The 21,604-nt window shown below is 41.0% G+C and overlaps 1 long non-coding RNA gene across 1 annotated transcript in view; it reads right to left on the minus strand.

Annotated features, from left to right (window-relative positions):
* The window catches only part of LOC138854679 (uncharacterized), a 365,248-nt gene that overhangs the window by 178,056 nt on the left and 165,588 nt on the right, over nt 1–21,604 (minus strand). The gene's annotated exons all lie outside the window — the stretch shown is intronic.

Genomic DNA, 21,604 nt, shown 5'->3' on the forward strand with positions numbered 1-21,604 from the left:
ATACAGTAGAATTAATAAAGAAGAACACTCCCATTCTCATGTAACATCATTTTGAGAAGAAATGAAGCTCTGAGTGAAGGCAATGGAAATAAGTCACACTGACTTTTTTGGGTTATCCTAGGTTCTCTACACGTATGTTGTTATGTATGATAATCTATGTAACTGTATTTGTGTATACCTGAATAAACTTACTTACATACATACAAAAGGAATAATTTTCTACAGTTACCCCCAGTAACACATTTTCTCTTATGTTATGTTAGAGAAAATGTTATTCTTGCCGTCACTTGTACAAGTTATGTGGCTCCCACATCTTATATTTATGTTTATTTATTCTATTGTGGGGTGTATTTATCATCTTTTTATGTTATGTATCGTGTTTATTATATAATTTTGAAAAAAAATATCATGGATTAATGAAAATGTGTATATTAACGTAATATACGACATTTAATGAGACTCGGTGAGTATTGTTATTATTATCATTTCTAATATGGCGTCACTTGTGCAAGTCGTCTGCTACCACATCTTACATTTATGTTTATTTATTATACTGTGGGGTGTATTTATCTTATTTATATGTTATGCATCGTGTTTATTATATAATTTTGATAAAAATATCATGGATGGATTAATGAAAATGTGTATATTACCGTAATATACGACATTTAATGAGACTCGGTGAGTATTGTTATTATTATTATTATTTCTAATATGGCGTCACTTGTGCAAGTCGTCTGCTACCACATCTCACATTTATGTTTATTTATTCTACTGTGGGGTGTATTTATCTTATTTATATGTTATGCATCGTGTTTATTATATAATTTTGAAAAAAATATCATGGATGGATTAATGAAAATGTGTATATTAACGTAATGTACGACATTTAAATGACTCGATGATTATTATTATCATTACTAATATGAGGTCTGGAGACATAAGACACTTACCAATTTTAATGTGTACGTGCATGCCAGCACAGTATGTAAGTTTATTTAGGTACAGGTATACATAAGTATAATTATCAGAGTACAGTGGACCCCCGGTTAACGATTTTAATCCGTGCAAGAGGGGTAATTGTTATGCGAAATAATCGTTATGTGAATGAATTTTCCCCATAAGAAATAATGGAAATAAAATTAATCCGTGCAAGACACCCAAAAGTATGAAAAAAAAAATTTTTTACAACATGAAATGTTAATTTTAATACACACAAACTGAAAAAGGCATGCACACTTACATGACACTTACTTTTATTGAAGATCTGGTGATGATTGATGGGATGGGAGGAGGGGAGAGAGAGTGTTCGTGTTTAGAAGGGGAATCCCCTTCCATTAGGACTTGAGGTAGCAAGTCCTTTTCTGGGGTTACTTCCCTTCTTCTTTTAATGCCACTAGGGCCAGCTTCAGAGTCACTGGACTTCTTTCGCACAAGATATCTGTCCATAGTGGCCTGTACCTCTCGTTCCTTTATGACTTGCCTAAAGTGTTTCACAACATTGTCAGTGTAATAATCACCAGCACGGCTTGCAATAGCTGTGTGAGGGTGATTTTCATCCATGAAGGTTTGCACTTCAAGCCACTTTGCACAGATTTCCTTAATCTTTGTAGTAGGCAACTTCTTCAATTTCTCTCTCCCCTCCTCTGAACCAGTTTCCCCAGGTCTGGCCTCTTGCTCTTGAAGTTGATCTATCAGCTCATCAGTGGTTAGTTCATCATTGTCCTCCTCCACCAACTCTTCCACATCCTCCCCACTAACCTCCAACCCCAAGGACTTTCCCAATGCCACAATGGATTCCTCAACTGGCATAATCATCTCAGGGTTAGCCTCAAACCCTTCAAAATCCCTTTTGTCTACACATTCTGGCCACAGTTTCTTCCAAGCAGAGTTCAAGGTCTTCTTAGTCACTCCCTCCCAAGCCTTACCTATAAGGTTTACACAATTGAGGATATTAAAGTGATCTCTCCAAAACTCTCTTAGAGTCAGTTGAGTTTCTGAGGTCACTACAAAGCACCTTTCAAACAGAGCTTTTGTGTACAGTTTCTTGAAGTTTGCAATAACCTGCTGGTCCATGGGCTGCAGGAGAGGAGTGGTATTAGGAGGCAAAAACTTCACCTTAATGAAGCTCATGTCCCCATGAAGTCGCTCTGCCACGTCTGTAGGATGACCAGGGGCATTGTCTAACACCAGGAGGCACTTAAGTTCTAATTTCTTTTCAGTTAGGTAATCTTTCACATTGGGGGCAAATGCATGGTGTAACCAGTTATAGAAAAATTCCCTAGTGACCCATGCCTTACTGTTTGCCCTCCACAGCACACACAAATTATCCTTGAGGACATTCTTTTGCCTGAACGCTCTGGGAGTTTCAGAGTGATACACTAATAAAGGCTTCACTTTGCAATCACCAGTAGCATTGGCACACATGAGAAGAGTAAGCCTGTCTTTCATAGGCTTATGTCCTGGGAGTGCCTTTTCCTCCTGAGTAATGTAGGTCCTGCTTGGCATTTTCTTCCAGAACAGGCCTGTTTCATCACAATTAAACACTTGTTCAGGTTTCAGTCCTTCACTGTCTATGTACTCCTTGAATTCCTGCACATATTTTTCAGCCGCTTTGTGGTCCGAACTGGCAGCCTCACCATGCCTTATCACACTATGGATGCCACTACGCTTCTTAAATCTCTCAAACCAACCTTTGCTGGCCTTAAATTCACTCACATCATCACTAGTTGCAGGCATTTTTTTAATTAAATCCTCATGCAACTTCCTAGCCTTTTCACATATGATCGCTTGAGAGACGCTATCTCCTGCTAGCTGTTTTTCATTTATCCACACCAATAAGAGTCTCTCAACATCTTCCATCACTTGCGATCTTTGTTTCGAAAACACAGTTAAACCTTTGGCAAGAACAGCTTCCTTGATTGTCTTTCTGGTGCCCACAATAGTAGCGATGGTTGATTGGGGTTTCTTGTACAACTTGACTAGGTCGGCGATACGCACTCCACTTTCATACTTATCAATGATCTCTTTCTTCATTTCAATGGGAATTCTCACCCTTATTGGTGTACGGTTGGCACTAGAAGCTTTCTTGGGGCCCATGGTCACTTATTTTCCAGAAACAGCACCGAAAACACTGTAATAATACGAAATATTCCGAGTGTATGCTTGGATGTTACCGCGGAGGCTGGCTGGTAAACAATGGCACGGGCGGCACATGTGAGGCTGGCTGAGGGCGCACATTGGACGCGTCTCGGACGAAAATCGGTGAGCGGGTTTTTAATCGGTATGCGCGGCAAAAATTTTGCGATTAAAGTAAGCGGTATGCGGAATAATCGCTATGTGATGCCATCGTTATGCGGGGGTCCACTGTATATATAAAATATGAAATAACTTTTAAAAACATTTGAAATTTTGGAGTTTCCAGACAAAATGGAGAGACTTAGTGCTTACTGAGCTCATGGAGAATGTAAACAAACAGGGTGGGGCACGGTGACCGTATTAGAAAGTCAGGTGGGGGGAGCCGTATAGCGAGTTTTGGTCATAATTTGAAATGTCCGTATTAGCGGAATGCCGTAAAGTGAAACGCCATAAAGCGGGGCCTTCCTGTACTGTAAATACCGAATTACAGAAAATATCTACCTGGAGGAGGACTAACAAACTCACTCTAAACATTGACAAAACCTACTTCATTCAGTTTGGTAAGAGCTACAGATGTCCTTCTTAACATAATGATAAATGGATCACCTATCACAAAACTCACAGAGGGAAAATTATTAGGAATCCACCTTGATAATAGACTCAAATTTCAAACACATATACAACAAATTTCCAACCAAATTTCTAAGACCGTAGGCATACTATCGAAGATAGGGTACTATGTTCCACAGTCAGCCCTCCTGGCCCTATATCACTCATTTACCCCTATCTCACCTATGGAATTTGTGCATGGGGCTCAACAACAATAAACCATCTCAGACCACTAATTACCCAACAAAAGGCTGCAGTCAGAATGATAACAAATTCTCACTACAGGCAGCACACTCCACCAATATTCAAAACAACTCTAAACCTACTCACAATACAAAACATCCATACTTATTACTGCACTTACTACATACATAGAACACTTAACTCGCATATAAACCCTCCCTTCAAACGTCTTCTTACCAACCTCAACAGAACCCATGACCATAACACAAGGCACAGATCACTCTTTGATGTTCCTCGTGTCCATCTCATGCTATGCAAAAACTCAATGCACATAAAAGGCCCTAAAATCTGGAATTCATTACCTGTGAATATAAAAGAAACACTGTGTTTATAAATTCAAGCCTCTTCTCAAAAATCACTTACTCACCCACAACTAAATAAATACTGAATACTTGTTTCTCATAAATTGTATCACATAAATGATTCTCATTATTGTATCTCATAAATGTCTAACCTGTGACCCAATCAAACTTTGTTATTTTTTAATTACAATTACATTACCTAACAAAATACTCCATTCTACTGAATGCACAGCAACACAGTAAATGACCATATGACCTGTCTTTGTAATACTCGTATGTGCTAAATTGTTATCTGTTTACAATGTTTTTACCACTGAATATATCATTGTTTAGTTAATCTTAAGTTAATTTTAAGCGTACCCATAATGCTCTACATACAAGGGGCTTTGGCATGTTGCACTTTAACCCTTTGAGGGTCGACAGGCCCTCTCCGAAACTCGTTCTCAGGGTCGGCCAAATTTAAAAAAAAAAAAAAATATTTTCTCTTATGAAAAGATAGAGAATCTTTTCCTGATCATAAAGACACCAAAAGTTTGAAATTTGATAGAAAACTTACGGAATTATGCTCTCGCAAAGTTAGCGGTCTCGGCGATGTTTACGCATCGGCGATTTTGCCCACTTTGAGCCCCATTTTCGGCCAATTTCACTGTACTAGTCGACAAAAAACATGAATATTTCGCTAGAACTCCATTTTTTCTATCGAATGGGTGCAAGAAACCACCCATTTATGAAACTCAACTATCCAGTACAGTGGTCAGAATTTAGCAATTTTGCCAATTTCACACAAATTTCAAAAGATGCCAATTTCCGAATAGGGTCCAGAATAAACAAGAAAGACATTCCTGGCACTAAAATGACATTTCCTCTAGTCATTAGTCACGTCTCAAGGCCCCTCTTATATTCTTTTGCTTTCCACTTTGAATTTTTATTTTCACAAAAAATATAAGATTTACTGTTATGCAGACTACTGCATTAGTGTAAAAAATGGCATAAATATTATTGGTGCACTTGTGAAAGAATATTAGACTCACCAGTTGACGTGTATTGCACGCTTGGCACGATTTGTTTACTTTTGAAGTTTGGTAAAAATCGAACATTTCTGCTACTTTGAGCTCAATTTCAAGGCACCTTTCATTGTAAAACCAGTCAAAATCATCTCAATTTCTGTAATATGTCTTCCATTCTATAAAATGAGACCAAGAAAACTAGAATACAACAATAAATACCGTACAAAAATACACTGCAAAGTCGCTGATTTATTAAAAAAAAATGGTCAAAGTTTTTTTTTTCTTATTATGCACTGTGTGCTGCAGGATTTTTTTTAGACTGTGCACACTGACCACATAGACCCATTCTTTCATATGAAGGCCTACCAGCTTTCTCCCACTAGATTTGAGGCCGCTAGAATTTATGAGTACTAGTACGTCAAAAACCCCTACTCGTAAGACGTACTAGTACGACCAAAACCCTCAAAGGGTTAATAACTGTATTCCTTTGTGCTTCTCTGTATCATGTTCAAATTAATAAATAAAAATAAATAAATAAATGTCCGGTGATGCCTCTTCTACTCTTTCATGCCATTCCTTCCACTTATTCGTTATTCCCTCTGCATTGGTGTATCATACCTTCAGTTTCCTCTTCAACACTGTGTTCTGGGGGTCTGTGGGGGTGGGGGACTTGGCAGTGTGCTGTGAGATTCTACAGCTTAGTGTGGGATAGGGGATGTGAGCATGAGCTTTGGTTTGTGTTGGGATAGCATGTTTGGTTGTGGGGTTCTGGTTGCAGTTCTGTGTGTGCTTGCACTTGTTGCTTTTCCCTCTTGTATGTTGTCAATTCCTTCAGCCTTGGTTTCTCTTGCAGGATCCTGTTCTGCACTGTTTCTTGAAAATCAGCTTCACCAGCCAATTTCTCCCCTTCATGTATCCCCCTATTCTCTGAAAATTTAGTATCTCAAGTCATGTTCTCCTCATCTATTGCTTTGATGATGTTTTCAATCTCCTGTTTTTTTTCCCACTGTCGTTTATTGTGTGTCCCCCTCTCACTCCCCTGGAGCCCATGAATAAACACTGACTTCCCTTTCTCCCATTGCCTTTCCTTCTTTGTCTCTGGGGCCCATTTGTACATGGTCATTGTCTCCCTTATTTTTTTCTGTAGCTCTCGGTGACATTGTTGTGCCTCTCCCTGTGACTTGGCCCCCTCACTACCCTCTCCCATCTCCTCTACTACTAACCCTACTCCCAACTGTGCTTCCCCTTCATTCTTCAGCCCTACTTGGTGCACTGACAGGGCCTTGGCATAGGTTTGTCTCCTTCCTTTTTGTTTAACTCCTCATTCAGTAAGGGTGTACCAGCTTTTGATGCTATGTCTCCTCTGGGCAATAGCCCTGTAACTTGGTTCAGCCTATTTACCTTGTATTCAAGGTTCCTTATCCTGGCTTCTGTGGCTTTGACTTGTGACTCCGATTTCTTCTCCTCCTCCACCCTGTTCCAATTTTGCAGAAAACTCTGCCTCCATCTTTTTCTTCAGTTGCCCAGAAAGCACACCTAGTTTGCCCTCCCACTCTTGTTCCATCCCTTCTTCCCTACCAGAACCATTTTCCTCTGATCCTTGGACCCTCGACTTCCCTTCTGAGCTATTTTTTTGGGGGGTGGGGTGTTTTGTTTTTAAGGGGGAAACAGGTGGGGGGTTAGGTGTTGTAGCTATGTGTGTATGTGGAAGTGGGGCGTTTGCAGGGGGAGAGAGATGGGGAGAGGCTGTTGTGCACACGGAAGTGTTTGTAGTGTAGGTACAGTGGAACCTCAAATATTGAACTTTCTTCGGTCCAGAAGGCTGTTCGAGTGCCTTTACCGAATGAATTTATTCCCATCAGGAATAATGTAAATTAGATTAGTCCATTTCAGACCCTCAAAAATACACTTATAAAAGCACTTACAAAAATACACTTATATAATTGGTCGTGTTGGGAGCAGTTCGATTTTTGAGGTTCCACTGTAGTGTTGTACATGACTTTCCACTGCCCAGCTTCGCAACAGTGTGTTGCCAGGAAGCTAACACCAGGTCGTGAAATTTAAAAATTTATCATACCTCAAACTACTATTAATGGCAGTATTGAGGTTATCCACCTCATTACTACTATTGTTAGTAGGGTTGGGGTAGGTATATTTTTTTCCCCTGAGCTTAAAGCTCCCGAGTTGTGTGAATGTTGCCCTGGTGAAACAATGGTGGAGGCTTGTCTTAGTTATTTCTTTTTTCTATTTCTTCTGTTCCTTGAACATTGCTGTGATAAAGACACTATTACATATTAATTAATGCTCTTAAGTTTATCGAATCTTGTAGGTTGAAGTTATTCTCTATGTGGGCAGCTGCTGTGTGGTGTAGGCGATGATGTGGGTAACTGCAAGTCTTCAGAGATGCCATAACCAGCAGCAACATGCCAAAACAATGTTGTTAGGTAAGACACATATGCAACAGTTAGGTATCTTTATTTCAAAATGCAACAGTTAGGTATCTTTATTTCAAAACGTTTCGCCTACACAGTAGGCTCCTTCAGTAGAGTACAGAAAAGTTGATAGAAGAGATGTGAAGATGATGTAATCAGTCCATCACCCTTGAAGTTTTGAGGTGGTCAGTCCCTCAGTCTGGAGAAGAGTATAGTTCCATGGTCTGAAACAATATCAAATATCAATATTCACCATGCCAAAATAATGTCTGCAAAGATGGACATTACTAGATTATTCATGAACTGATCAAGCCATAATTTGAAGTCTTAATATGCATTTAGAATGCTTCCTTAAACATTCTGTAGAAAGATAAATTTCTAAAATATTTTCAAAGCTGATCAAAAATTACCATGAAATTAGTTGATGGAACTGAAGAAGCTGGAGGTGTTGTTGGTGTGGTGGATGGCAGAGTAGTAACTAGTGGCACCACTATTCTTGACCTCCATGGCTAAATGGCACCATTGACCTAGGGGAGGGGGTGATGATGTGAGTAGTTGTTTATGGGGAGGGGAAAAGTCGTTAGGGGAAGGGTCAGGGGTTGGCTGCTTGTTGAGGGGTATTTGGGGGTGAGTAGTTGTTACTAGTGGGAGGGTCCTCACTTGGTAATTACTAAGGGACTAACACAGTCTTGTTACTGTGTGTTAACATAACTTGAACCTTGATATTTGAAATGCCCTGGACATTAGACCAAAGACACTCCTTTGCCACATACTCGTAATTCTAATTAACAATGTCCATGGACTCGTGTTGAAAACCACCTCCTTGATGTTGGGCTTGCATATTTGACATCTCTTGTGGGATTAGTGCTTTATTTTGATATTGGTAGTACATATCTTTATTTCTACAAGCACATATACATGGTATACAGACTTAGCTGATGCTAATAACATACTACTATATAGAAAGCTGCTTGTTATACTGAGCATTTAGGCCAAATTAGGTAATTGTATGATTAATCAATTGTAAGAAAAGTGATAATTTAAGGTGTAAAGGATTGTTTATGTATAACCCATGTGACAAACCTATACCCCGTGCTGGCCCTCTCATGGTGGGTGAGGCTCCCAGTCACCTGCAAGGCTACTGTGCTACACTACGTCAGTGCCAGAGCATGTTAACCAGTACAGCCTTAAGTTTCTTCAGTGGGGTAAGGTTGGCGGACCAATGCTAAACTCCTACAAGTGTAAGAGCTTTCTGTGAAGACCTCTTGATCCAAGGAATAGGTGCTGTCTTACCCTTCCTTGGAATAACTGATCGTCTTTCCTTTTTGACACAGTTCAGGGCATGTTTTCTAGTACAATATAGGTTTATTTTTTTGTCAATATTTACTTTTTTTCTGTGGCACAACACCGTCAGTATTATAAATAGCAAAAATGGTATCTATAACACAGGAATACAGTGACATGACAGTAAGCAACTGTCACCAGTCGCACCCTCACTGTACTCCCTCTTTCATCACTTCCTCGATGCACTAGTGTTCAATTTTACCCCTCAACAGTGTAGGTACCAGTGTAGAATAGTTATTTACTAGTCCACTTCAGGTTTGGATAAAATTCAGTTAGCCACCCAGAATAATCCAAGATAGTCAGCATTTCATAAAGGACTGCTTCTTGTACCCATTGTGGTCCTACCAAACATTAATAAACATATCAGTCAAAGAGCTGGATACCCCCATATGGTGCCCCGCGGCCTGGTGGCAAAACTCTCGCTTCACATGATAAGGGTCCAAGTTTGACTCCTGGCGAAGGTGTGGAAATTTTCAAATGAAAAGAAAGCCTTTTCTGTATTCTTTAATTGTTGTTTAATGATTTAAACTAATTTAAAAATGCTACTGCAGAGCTGCTGCTGCCGCATCTAGTCGCCTAGTTGATTTGTAAAATTGCCAATTAATATTTGTTTTTTCTTTTCTCCAGCTAAACAGCTGTAGAGTGATCTCAGAAGAAAACTATCCAATTAAAGAATCAAGAACAGTTTTGTTCTAGATTCTTTAATTTTTGTTTAATGTTTAAAAAAAGTTAATTTAATAATGCTACTGAAAAGCATTACTGGTGGGGGTGCTGCTGCTGGGTCTAATCACCTAGTGGGTTTGAAATATTGCCAATTAATGTTCAGACACCAGTTACCTAAAAATCTTCTTATAGATCAGGTCTCCGACCTCTTAAAATTGCATCTCCAATGTAGTGCCCAACATGACCTCCATCGACCAGACTGGATATCATCAGTAGGCCTATTACCTATTCTTTATGAACGAAACCCAAAATTTGGTCATCCAAAAACTCTCGGATATTATTATAACTCCACAAGATTTTGAAGAGGCAATTAATGGCATGCCCATGCACTCTGCCCCAGGACCAGACTCGTGGAACTCCGTGTTCATCAAGAACTGCAAGAAGTCCCTATCGCGTGCCTTCAGCATTTTATGGAGAGGGAGCATGGACACGGGTCATCCCACTCCACAAAGGTGGCAGTAAAGCAATTGCAAAGAACTACAGACCAATAGCACTAACATCCCACATCATAAAAATCTTTGAAAGGGTTCTTAGAAGCAAGATAGCCAACCACCTAGATACCCATCAGTTACACAACCCAGGGCAACATGGGTTTAGAGCAGGTCACTCCTGCCTGTCCCAGCTACTGGACCACTATGACAAGGTCCTGAATGCTGTAGAGAATAAACAAAATACAGATGTAGTATACACAGACTTCGCAAAAGCTTTCGACAAGTGTGACCATGATGAAATAGCACACCTAATGCAGGATAAAGGAATAATGGGAAAAGTTGGTAGATGGATCTACAACTTCCTGACAAATAGAACACAAAGAGTAATAGTAAACAGAATAAAGTCCCAGGCAGCCAAAGTAAAAAGCTCTGTTCCACAAGGCACAGTACTGACTCCCATTCTATTCCTCATCCTCATTTCTGACAAACAGAGATATAAGCCATAGCTCCGTGTCTTCCTTTGCGGATGACACCCGGATCACCATGGCAGTGATCTCTATGGAAGACACTGCGAGACTCCAAGCGGACATCAACCAAATCTTCGAATGGGCCATTCAAAACAATATGAAGTTCAACGAGAAATTTCAACTACTCAGATATGGAAAACTTGAAGAAATTAAAAATGTGTCAGGGTATACCACAAATTCTAACCATACAATAAAGCAAAAAAGTAATGTGAAGGACCTGGGAGTGATAATGTCAGAGAATCTCGCCTTCAAAGACCACAACAATGTATCTACCTCATCTGCTAGGAAAATGTTAGGATGGATAATGAGAACCTTCAAAACTAGGGACACCAAGCCCATGATGATTCTCTTCAAATCGCTTGTGCTCTTTAGGCTGGAACACTGCTGTACACTAATGGCCCCCTTCAAGGTTGGCGACATTGCAGACCTGGAGAGTGTACAAATAACTTTCACAGCACACATAAGTGCGATAAGGCACCTAAACTACAGGGAACAGTTGAAGGTACTTGATCTGTATTCCCTTGAACGCAGGCGAGATACATAATAATATACACTTGGATGGTTCTGGAGGGATTGGTACCAAACTTGCACATGAAAATCACACCATATGAAAGCAAAAGGCTCGGCAGGAGATGCAACATCCCCCCTATGAAAAGCAGGGGCGCCACGAGTATACTGAGAGACAACACAATAAGTGTCCGGGACCCAAAGTCAGTACCTGACCAACCGGGCTGTAGTTAATATGTCAGCTTGTGTGCAGCCAGCAGTAACAGCCTGGTTGATCAGACACTGATCCCACCATGAGGCCTGGTCTCAGAATGGGGTGCAGGGGTGATGACTCCCAAAACCCTCTCCAAGTAAACCCCTAATTTATTTTTCTAATGAAGCTGTAGGGATTTTTTTCCAAAGGCAGCAATACCAAAATTTGGTGGAAAACTTCAGAAATTACGTCAACACAAAGTTAGCAGTCAGCAAAAATTATGCACAAGTGATTTCGCCCACTCTGAAGCATATTTGAAGCATTGTTCCAGTCAATCAGATTCTTGGCTATTTCTCAATTATGTCTTGCATTCTAGGGATTGAGCACAAGAAACTGACCAGTCAGCTATTTCAACAACCCAATACAGTGAATACAAATTTGTAATTTGGCCAAAATGTTATCATTATGACCATGGTGGAACCAGTGTCTTGGGGATACTAGGCTCTAGTTAGGGTGGGGAGAATGGGGTGTTAGGATATGGTTGGGGTCCCGTGGAATAGCAGTTTCAGGTTGGGGTGGTTAGCATGTATGTGGGATGTGTGAGAGATATATCACATTATAATTTATAATGTACAGTTTGAAGGGCATGTATCCTTCATGAAATTTATACTGGGTGGTGTGTGTATTTGTACACGTGGGTGTCGGAGTGTATTTATGGGTTACCATATTGAAGAGTATATGGAATGTGCATATGTTAATGACTATATATATCATGGTGTTACAGCCTCTGTCTTTGTTGTAATTCATATGCTCTGTACATATTATGCCAGTAAGTGCATATAATTTAACTTTCAAGGTTTGTGTGTTTATCAATTATTATATTCAACATTTGTGTGGTGAACCATGTATTTTGTAGACAGTTTTAATATAAAACTAAATGTCCTTAACCTGAAGTTATGGCTGTATTGTTATACCTGGAGAGAGTTTCAGGGGTCCATCCTCTCTGGTCTGTGACCAGGCCTTATGGTGGATCAGGGCTTGATCAACCAGGCTGTTACTGCTGGCTGCACACAATCCAACATATGAACCACAGCCCGGCTGGTCAGGTACCGACTTTAGGTGCTTGTCCAGTGCCTGCTTGAAGACAGCTAGGGGTCTATTGGTAATCCCCCTTATGTATGCCAGAAGGCAGATGAACAGTCTTGGGCCACTGACACTTATTGTGTTGTCTCTTAACGTGCTAGTGACACCCCTGCTTTTCATTGAGGGATGTTGCATCATCTTTTGCTTTCATAGGGAGTGATTTTCGTGTGCAAGTTTGGTACTAGTCCCTATAGGATTTTTCAGGTGTATATAATCATGTATCTCTCCCGCCTGCATTCCAGGGAGTACAGATTCAGGAACTTCAAGCGCTCCCAGTAATTGAGATGTTTTATCTCATGCGCGCCGTGAAGGTTCTCTGTACATTTTCTAGGTCAGCAATTTCACCTGCCTTGAAAGGTGCTGATAGTGTGCAGCAATATTCCAGCCTAGACAGAACAAGCAACCTGAAGAGTGTCATCATGGGCTTGGCATCATGGTAAAGTTATTAATGATAGTTAATTTCTAGCAGATGTAGAATCTGCCCTATAGAGGTGTAAGTGTTTAAGGATAAAATGTCTACACTTTCGTTAATGGTATGTTTATGTATATCTTGTGTCTGTGGTGTTAATATACCATGCTTGCAAGTTTGTATTACTTAAGTTGCTAACGTATTTGGGATACCTTTTTGGATTAATGTCTAATTACTGTTTTGGTAGTTGAAGCTTGTGACAGTAGATACACATCTGTTATGTGGGTGTTGGGGGGGGGGAGGTAGAAGTAAGAGCTGTATTGTGTTAGCACCAGCAAGATGAACACCTTGATTCTGTAGCATAGGGTATTAGAGGTAAGGTGTGGGTTGTGTTGTTGGGACTGGAATATAACTGTTATGTACAGTGGACCCCCGGTTAACGAACTTTTTTCATTCCAGTAGTATGTTCAGGTGCCAGTACTGACCGAATTTTTTCCCATAAGGAATATTGTGAAGTAGATTAGTCCATTTCAGACCCCCAAACATACACGTACAAACGCACTTACATAAATACACTTACATAATTGGTCGCATTTGGAGGTGATCGTTAAGCGGAGGTCCACTGTATAGTGTTTGTATTTACTGGACTGCAGTTGTGCCAAAAGAATTATTGTTCCATGTTACTATACCTTTACATCTATGTATTTATTTTGCACTTAATTTTAAATTTAAAAATGTAACATTAGCGAGGTATTCTGATCCTTTTTAAAGTAATGGTATGTTTAGGTACGTCTTTTGCATATAGTGTATATTGTATATTGCCAGGGCTGTGTGTTGCTTTTATATTGTATTTCAGATGTTGAAATGATATGTTTATTATTTATGTTTAAGTAAAGTTTTTAATATTGTGTATCGCCACTTCAAAGTGGACAGTTTTCACTTGCAGTGGGGGGGAGGAGGGGGAGGGTTGGAGTGTAAGAAATTTTGTGATCGCATCATTATATTATAAAAACCATTGTGCTTGTGTAGCAGTGCACTTAGCAGTAGGATGTAGGTTGCATTAGGTTAGTTTGTCATTATGTATGATGTACAGTGGAACCTCAAAAATCGAACTTAATCCGTTCCAGGAGTTAGTTCTAAATTCGAAAAGTCTGAAATTCGAAGCAATATTTCCCATAAGAAATAATGGAAATACAATTAATCCGTTCCAGAAACCAAAAAATATTCACACAAAAAATACATTTTATAGAGATTAATTACAGTTTTACATACAACAAATACTATAGTTTTTAATTATGTATAGTAATACATACCTGGAGTTTACCTGGAGAGAGTTCCGGGGGTCAACGCCCCCGCGGCCCGGTCTGTGACCAGGCCTCCTGATGGATCAGAGCCTGATCAACCAGGCTGTTGCTGCTGGCTGCATGCAAACCAACGTACGAGCCACAGCCCGGCTGGTCAGGAACTGACTTTAGGTGCTTGTCCAGTGCCAGCTTGAAGACTGCCAGGGGTCTGTTGGTAATCCCGCTTATGTATGCTGGGAGGCAGTTGAACAGTTTTGGGCCCCTGACACTTATTGTATGGTCTCTTAACGTGCTAGTGACACCCCTGCTTTTCATTGGGGGGATGTTGCATCGTCTGCCAAGTCTTTTGCTTTCGTAGTGAGTGATTTTCGTGTGCAAGTTCGGTACTAGTCCCTCTAGGATTTTCCAGGTGTATATAATCATGTATCTCTCCCGCCTGCATTCCAGGGAATACAGGTTCAGGAACCTCAAGTGCTCCCAGTAATTGAGGGGTTTTATCTCCGTTATGCGCGCCGTGAAGGTTCTCTGTACATTTTCTAGGTCAGCAATTTCACCTGCCTTGTGGCCAGAATTTGTTTTGTACTCTGATGAAGATTTAATTTCCTCGTGTTTACCATATCTGAGTAATTGAAATTTCTCATCGTTGAACTTCATATTGTTTTCTGCAGCCCACTGAAAGATTTGGTTGATGTCCGCCTGGAGCCTTGCAGTGTCTGCAATGGAAGACACTGTCATGCAGATTCGGGTGTCATCTGCAAAGGAAGACACGGTGCTGTGGCTGACATCCTTGTCTATGTTGGATATGAGGATGAGGAACAAGATGGGAGCGAGTACTGTGCCTTGTGGAACAGAGCTTTTCACCGTAGCTGCCTCGGACTTTACTCTGTTGACGACTACTCTCTGTGTTCTGTTAGTGAGGAAATTATAGATCCATCGACCGACTTTTCCTGTTATTCCTTTAGCACACATAACATTTTTACTTACCTTTATTGAAGATTGGTGATGGTATCTGGAAGATAGGGAGGAGGAGAGAGGGAGTTGGGGTTATTGTTTGGAAGGAGAATCCCCCTCCATGAGGACTTCAGGTAAAGCCCTCTCTGGGGTTACTTCCCTTCTCTGTCTTTTAATACCACTAGGACCAGCTTGAGAGTCACTGGACCCGTCTCACAAAATAACTGTCCACAGTCCTCTGTTTCTGGCGCCTCTTTAACATTTCCCTAAAATGAGACATGGTTCTGTCACTGAACTTGTTGCAAAGATGGCTTGTTTCAGCTTGCTCAGGGTGGTACTTCTGCACAAATATTTGGACATCATTCCACTTCAATTCAATTCAATTCAATTCAAAGTTTATTCTCTATAAGGATTACAATGCTGAGTTTACAGAATTTGGTTATTGTGTGGTTTACATGTAGTAAAATAATAATTAAAGAGTGTACCACTAGAAGACCTAGCATGGCTAGGCATTTTGGGCAGACTTAAATTAAATCTTAAGTTTAAAATACAGTGGACCCCCGCATAACGATGGCATCACATAGCGATTAATCCGCATACCGCTTGCTTTAATCGCAAAAATTTTGCCTCGCATACCGCTTAAAAACCCGCTCACCGATTTTCGTCCGAGACGCGTCCAATGTGCGGCCTGAGCCACGCTCACATGTTCCGCCGGTGGCATTGTTTACCAGCCAGCCTCCGCGGTAACATCCAAGCATACAATCGGAATATTTCGTATTATTACAGTGTTTTCGGTGCTTTTTCTGGAAAATAAGTGACCATGGGCCCCAAGAAAGCTTCTAGTGCCAACCCTACAGCAATAAGGGTGAGAATTACAATAGAGATGAAGAAAAAGATCATTGATAAGTATGAAAGTGGAGTGCGTGTCTCCGAGCTGGCCAGGTTGTATAATAAACCCCAATCAACCATCGCTACTATTGGTGGTACAGCTGCTGCTGCTGCTGCACTGTCAGCTGCTGCTGCTGCTGCACTGTCAGCTGCTGCTGCTGCTGCACTGTCAGCTGCTGCTGCTGCTGTAGCATCATCTGCTGCTGCTGTAACATCATCTGTTGCTGCTGTAGCATCGTCTGTTGCTGCTGTACCACCGTCAGCTGCTGCTGCTGCTGCTGTAGCATTGTCTGCTGCTGCTGTAACATCGTCTGTTGCTGCTGTAGCATCGTCTGTTGCTGCTGTACCACCGTCAGCTACTGCTGCTGCTGTAGCACCGTCTGCTGCTGCTGTAACATCGTCTGTTGCTGCTGTAGCATCGTCTGTTGCTGCTGTAGCATCGTCTGTTGCTGCTGTACCACCGTCAGCTGCTGCTGTACCACCGTCAGCTGCTGCTGCTGCTGTAGCATCGTCTGCTGCTGCTGTAACATCGTCTGTTGCTGCTGTAGCATCGTCTGCTGCTGCTGTAGCATTGTCTGTTGCTGCTGTACCACCGTCAGCTGCTGCTGCTGCTGTAGCATCGTCTGCTGCTGCTGTAGCATCGTCTGCTGCTGCTGTAGCATCGTCTGTTGCTGCTGTACCACCGTCAGCTGCTGCTGCTGTAGCACCGTTGTTGGTGTGGCTTATTGAGAATACCAAGAAACAATTAACCCCAGAGGATTTGTCACCCAGGATAACCCAAAAAAGTCAGTGTCATCGAAGACTGTCTAACTTATTTCCATTGGGGTCCTTAATCTTGTCTCCCAGGATGCAACCCACACAAGTCGACTAACACCCAGGTGAACAGGGAAAAATGCCTGGAACTAGTGCTCATATTGGTGAATTTAAAGCCAGCAAAGGTTGGTTTGAGAGATTTAAGAATCGTAGTGGCATACACAGTGTGATAAGGCCTGTTCTGGAAGAAAATGCCAAACAGGACCTACAGTACTCAGGAGGAAAAGGCACTCCCAGGACACAGTGTCTCATCAGTCATTGCTGCATCTTCAATAAAGGTAAGTGTCATTTATTCTTCATTTAGTAGACTAGTACATGCACAATATATACTGTGCATGTACTACTCTACTATTGTGCATGTATCCTTCTCTTTGTGTGTGGGAAAATGTATATTTCATGTGGTAAAATTTTTTTTTTCATACTTTTGGGTGTCTGGGAAAATTCATTCGCATACCGATTATTTCGCATAACAATTACCCCTCTTGCACGGATTAAAATCATTATGCGGGGGTCCACTGTATTACAAAATTATGAGGTAAGTTGGTATTATGGCTAAGTGACTAAATACTAGTTTGTGAGTTTAGCAATGTGAATGCTTTTGTTTTGGCACTATACATAGTTTAAGTATTGGAGTATCACAGGCCAACTTATGACTAGTTAAGATTCATTATTTTGAGATTGAGATTGATATTTCTGTTTATGGTCAGATGGGTGAGTGAGTGTAAGTGTTAACCAACAGGTGGTATTCGTGCAATTAGTTGACAGGGTGTATCAGGGAGATAAGATGTTTTCTGATGATAGTTTTGAATGTGATGAATGTATCTTAATCTTTGAAGAAGGCACCTCATCCACTCCCTATATTAACACCTTTTGCAACATCAGCTTCCTTGATTTGTTCTTTCTTTGACAGGATAGCTGTATAGCCCTTGTGGCTTAGCGCTTCTTTTTGATTATAATAATAATAATTTGACAGGATAGAACCGATGATCGACTTGTTTTTCCCGTATATCCTGGCAAGCTCAACAAGTCTCACACCACTCTCATACTTCTGTATTATTTCCTTCTTCACATCTGTTATGGGGCTATAGGACCCAACATGTATTTATAAGTAACAGTTACTATAATAATACCTAATTATATTGAATTGATGGGGACTTTGCTCTAAATGTCAGAAGGACTGATCAACCTTATGACTGAGAGGCAGCTGGGTCAAACCTATTTTTCTCAATATAATAGGTTATACTATAGACACATAAACACACAATTTAAATAAGTAGTTTATAAAGTTGTATTTCTTTTTGTAAAAGTAAAATTAAGAGGTGGTAGAATTGTGGTAACTGGAGAATTGTGCTTGGCAACAGTCTTTTGTTTTGGTGGGAGGAGCTTAGCCAGGCTCTCTCTCTCTCTCCCTCTCACTGACTCTCTCTCTCTGTGGCTGACCTTCAACCTGGCAGGATCTCTGGGTCCTTCTCCTATCTTTTGGGGCATCATGTGTGCTCCAGGGGTGAGTTTTTATAATTTAAGTTGTGGCCACCATACCCAGGGTGACTAAAGTGTGTCAAAACACTGGTTAGCCCAGAGTTATGTCAGGAAGAGTGAAGGACAAGAGTTGTTGCAACACACCATGTGGAGAACAGGTATGGAGTGTGTAGATTTTGTTTTGAAAATGGAGGCTGTGATTGTATATTCTGTACATATCTATTGAGAATACAGTTATATTTTTATAGTAGTAGTTTACATAACCTGTGAAGAGGGCTGGTGAAAGGGTATCAGAGACACTCAAGATGATCAGCCATGATGTAAGTATTACCCCTAGACAAATAAGGCCATTAAGTAAAAGCTACCCCACACTAGAACATGTAGTGAGAACCTTACCATCAAAGTAATAAGACATACCAACGTAACAACATCTATGGTGTTTCTCACTTTCTTTACCACAGGGTTACCACTAGTAAGTTTCTTTGGGCCCATGGCAGCTTATTTCACAGTCCCACAAGCACTAAACACAACAAAATAATCGTAAAATGCGTGAATGAGAGCGCAGGTTAGTGTTCACTCGAGCATAAACAAAGCTAGACTGCTCACGGCGCCGCAGGGATGCGGACAGCGGGTGGCAGACAGGTCCCGTACCCAGCGGTCCGAAAATAGGGGCACGTTCAATAATAGGGACACAGTTTGTCTGAAAAAATGGTCCTATTTTCGAAACGTTCGATATGTGATACATTCGATTTTTGAGGTTCCACTGTAGTTTTTCAGTAGATTGTGTATTGACAAAGTTTGATTTTGTGTTCATCATCAATATCATTGTTACATATTAAATATGTACCTACCTATGTATATTTGTACATGAAGTTTCAAATAAAATATAAAAAAATCATGTATAATGTACTATATCTTACCTTTACTCCATAACTTTTTTGTTTATTATTCTTCCGTATACAAGTTTGCTCAGTGGTGGTTGTCAAACAAATGATCCATGTCAGGTAGCTCATACTCTCCACCAATCATCTTGCAGGAAGGTCATCCATACTCTTCCAATCATCTTGCAAGAAGGTCATCCATACTCTTCCAATCATCTCGCAGGAAGGTCGTTTTCTCCACTAATCACCATCCAGCCATCACAATTCCCTTGTTTATCACATTTTCATTTTTATTGACTTTTCAAGTGATTTTATTCTATTTTTATTATCATTATTTTTTACTTCTTTATTTTTTTATTTTTATCATCACACTGGCCGATTCCCACCAAGGCAGGGTGGCCCGAAAAAGAAAAACTTTCACCATCATTCACTCCATCACTGTCTTGCCAGAAGGGTGCTTTACACTACAGTTTTTAAACTGCAACATTAACACCCCTCTTTCAGAGTGCAGGCACTGTACTTCCCATCTCCAGGACTCAAGTCCGGCCTGCCGGTTTCCCTGAACCCCTTCATAAATGTTACTTTGCTCACACTCCAACAGCACGTCAAGTATTAAAAACCATTTGTCTCCATTCACTCCTATCAAACACGCTCACGCATGCCTGCTGGAAGTCCAAACCCCTCGCACACAAAACCTCCTTTACCCCCTCCCTCCAACCTTTCCTAGGCCAACCCCTACCCCACCTTCCTTCCACTACAGACTGATACACTCTTGAAGTCATTCTGTTTCGCTCCATTCTCTCTACATATCCGAACCACCTCAACAACCCTTCCTCAGCCCTCTGGACAGCAGTTTTGGTAATCCTGCACCTCCTCCTAACTTCCAAACTACGAATTCTCTGCATTATATTCACACCACACATTGCCCTCAGACATGACGTCTCCACTGCCTCCAGCCTTCTCCTCGCTGCAACATTCATCACCCATGCTTCACACCCATATAAGAGCGTTGGTAAGACTACTCTCATACATTCCCCTCTTTGCCTCCAAGGACAAAGTTCTTTGTCTCCACAGACTCCTAAGTGCACCACTCACCCTTTTCCCCTCATCAATTCTATGATTTACCTCATCTTTCATAGACCCATCTGCTGACACATCCACTCCCAAATATCTGAATACATTCACCTCCTCCATACCCTCTCCCTCCAATCTGATATCCAATCTTTCATCACCTAATCTTTTTGTTATCCTCATAACCTTACTCTTTCCTATATTCACTTTTAATTTTCTTCTTTTGCATACCCTACCAAATTCATCCACCAATCTCTGCAACTTCTCTTCAGAATCTCCAAAGAGCACAGTGTCATCAGCAAAGAGCAACTGTGACAACTCCCACTTTATGTGTGATTCATTATCTTTTAACTCCATGCCTCTTGCCAAGACCCTCGCATTTACTTCTCTTACAACCCCATCTATAAATATATTAAACAACCACGGTGACATCACACATCCTTGTCTAAGGCCTACTTTTACTGGGAAATAATTTCCCTCTTTCCTACATACTCTAACTTGAGCCTCACTATCCTCGTAAAAACTCTTCACTGCTTTCAGTAACCTACCTCCTACACCATACACCTGCAACTTCTGCCACATTGCCCCCCTATCCACCCTGTCATACGCCTTTTCCAAATCCATAAATGCCACAAAGACCTCTTTACCCTTATCTAAATACTGTTCACTTATGTGTTTCACTGTAAACACCTGGTCCACACACCCTCTACCTTTCCTAAAGCCTCCTTGTTCATCTGCTATCCTGTTCTCCGTCTTACTCTTAATTCTTTCAATAATAACCCTACCATACACTTTACCAGGTACACTCAACAAACTACTTCTTCTTCTTTCAATGTACCAGCCGTATCCCACTGAGGTGGGGTGGCCCAAAAGAAAAAACTGAAGTTTCTCCTTTTAACCCTTTGAGGGTTTTCGTCGTACTAGTACGTCTTACGCGTAGGGGTTTTTGTCGTACTAGTACGCATAAATTCTAGCGGCCTCAAATCTCACAGGAAAAGGCTGATAAGCCTAGATGTGAGAGAATGGGTCTGTGTGGTGGGTGTGCACAGTAGGAAAAAAATCTGGGACCCAGTGGTGCATTGTGGGAATGCCATCATAGTACACAATTTCCACCGTGCCCTGTGGTAAGAAGTTCCTCACTCCTCGGCGAATTGGGACACTTTTGTTCCCCAGTGACAGTTCTAATACAGATGGAAGTGACAGTCAAGA

Source organism: Cherax quadricarinatus, chromosome 66 (genome assembly GCF_038502225.1).
Source record: "Cherax quadricarinatus isolate ZL_2023a chromosome 66, ASM3850222v1, whole genome shotgun sequence".
Lineage (NCBI taxonomy): Eukaryota > Metazoa > Arthropoda > Malacostraca > Decapoda > Parastacidae > Cherax > Cherax quadricarinatus.